Consider the following 2,043-nt stretch of genomic DNA (forward strand, 5'->3'; position numbering starts at 1 on the left):
TTGGAGACAGGGACTTTTGTGGGAACTAATATTCCAAGTCAAGGGCTCCCTGGTGCTGCTGTCGGGTAAGGACTGCTAACCACAAGGCCAGCAGTTCACATCCATTGGCCTCTCTGAGGGAGAAAGAAGAGGCTTTCTTCTCTCGTAAAGATTGATAGCAGGTGCGGTTCTAGGGTCGTATAGGGTCACTATGAGGTGGAGTAGATTCAATGGCAGTTGGGTTTCTTGGGAAGAATATTCATATCAAGCAAAGCTGACTTCTCAGTGGGCTCATGTTTCCTAGGAATGATTGGCGTTTGCTGGTAAACACAATTCAATTTCGTGTCCACATTTATATTGTGGCACTATTGTGTCATTTATATTGGTAACAAGGTTGGCGGAACTGAATTTGCCTTAAAATAAAATTTCTTTTCCTCCCCTCCACCTTCCCGCTTCCCTCCCACCCTCATGCCCCCACCTCCCACTACACACCCCCTACACCGTCCCCACCCTCAGTTGGTGTCTCTGCGGTTTTGAAAACCTAATGCCAAGGCAGCCAGTTGAGAAGGGAAACATGCACTTAATTACTAGTTGTTTTGTCTATATAGTGTGAAACAAGACGTTGGCATGATTTTATTTTTCACCTAGTTGACAGTTTTATTTTGCTTTTTTGTTGTTGTTAGATTTCTTTGGACTGAAATGATTTGTTGATTCATTGTTGTGTAAACCCAAGCCCAAGTCCACATTACCTCTGTGACGGGTCAAAAATAAGAATAATTAAAAAAATAACAAGCAAGTCAAGAGTGAAACGTAGAAGTAAATGGAAAGCCAGAAGACTTCCTTGGTGATAGTGTTTCAGCTTTCTTACCAACCAGTTACGTGACCTTGGGCAGGTCATTTCAGCTCCTAGGGCCTCCATTTCCTTAAATGTAAAATGAGGAGGTTGGGGCAAGCCAAGTCTTGGGGGGCAAGGAGGACGGGCGGGCCCTGGAAGCCGCAGAATAGAGCTCCAGTGTGACTCTCAGGGATTCCTTGGTGATTTGACAGTTTTGTGTAGCTTGGTGAAGAGAACCCGAGTTTTATGGTTGGTTCTTTTTTTTTTTTTTTTACTTTATGGACATGGTTTATTGTCAGGTACACGTGGGCAAACCACTGAGAATGGGCCAGATGTGGGGGTGGCTGGGGACCCCAAACCAAAAGCCTGGCCATAGAGGAAAGGTCTCAGTAGCCGGGAGGATGGTATGGCATCCCCGCCATGCTGGCCATGACGACCGTGAGAATGATTAGCCCCACAAAGAGGAGGAGGCTGAAGACCAGGGCACAGATGTTCAGGCACTTGGCGGTGGACGCGTAGCTCTGGCCCCAATCAGGTCGCCCACCATCTTCCGGTCCCTTCACCGAGTAGGCGAACGCCACGAAGCCCAGGCAGAAGATGTTCAGGAACACCGTGTTGAAGAGGGACCAGACCACGTGGTCGGGCACGGAGACCTCGCTGCGGATGCTGATCACAGTGGGCGCCGGACCGAGGGTGGGGGGCACCCCCAGCACCTCCACCTCGTGCTCCTCCTTGAGCACCTGGTAGGTCGGGGGCGGCCCGGAGGCGCACTGGAAGAAGGGCTGGGCCGCGTGGTTCATGGCGCCGAGAAGGACCCGCTGTGCCCCGGGTCGGTGGAGTCAGGACTGCGGTCGCTCTAGCTCCCTTCCTAATCTTATGGTTGGTTCTTAAGAACTACATCGTGGTTTATGGCTGGTGTTTAAAATGTAAGACATTTACCCTATTTGTTTCCTCAGTATTTCTTATTATAAACTGATACTGCCTGCTGGAAGGATATGAGATACAAATCAGCAGAAAGAAGAACCTTTAAATCAATTATAGTCCTCTTCTTAAATGATAACCAATGTCAACACATTGTGCATGCTTCCAGACTTAGAAGTAACATCCAAACACTCTGCCACAATGCTTGTTTGGGGAGAAAAATGAATGGATGTGTTTCATTACCATTAATACATTAGGGAACAAATTGAGCATCGTGTGAACTTTGTATTTGTTTAGGCTGAATCCTC

General features: G+C 48.0%; 1 pseudogene; it reads right to left on the minus strand.

Annotated features, from left to right (window-relative positions):
- Positions 1-1,068: 1,068 nt before the first annotated feature.
- On the minus strand, positions 1,069-1,682 carry LOC142454229 (interferon-induced transmembrane protein 3 pseudogene; annotated as a pseudogene).
- Between the last annotated feature and the right edge of the window lie 361 nt (positions 1,683-2,043).

Source organism: Tenrec ecaudatus, chromosome 8 (assembly GCF_050624435.1).
Source record: "Tenrec ecaudatus isolate mTenEca1 chromosome 8, mTenEca1.hap1, whole genome shotgun sequence".
Taxonomy (NCBI): Eukaryota; Metazoa; Chordata; class Mammalia; order Afrosoricida; family Tenrecidae; genus Tenrec; species Tenrec ecaudatus.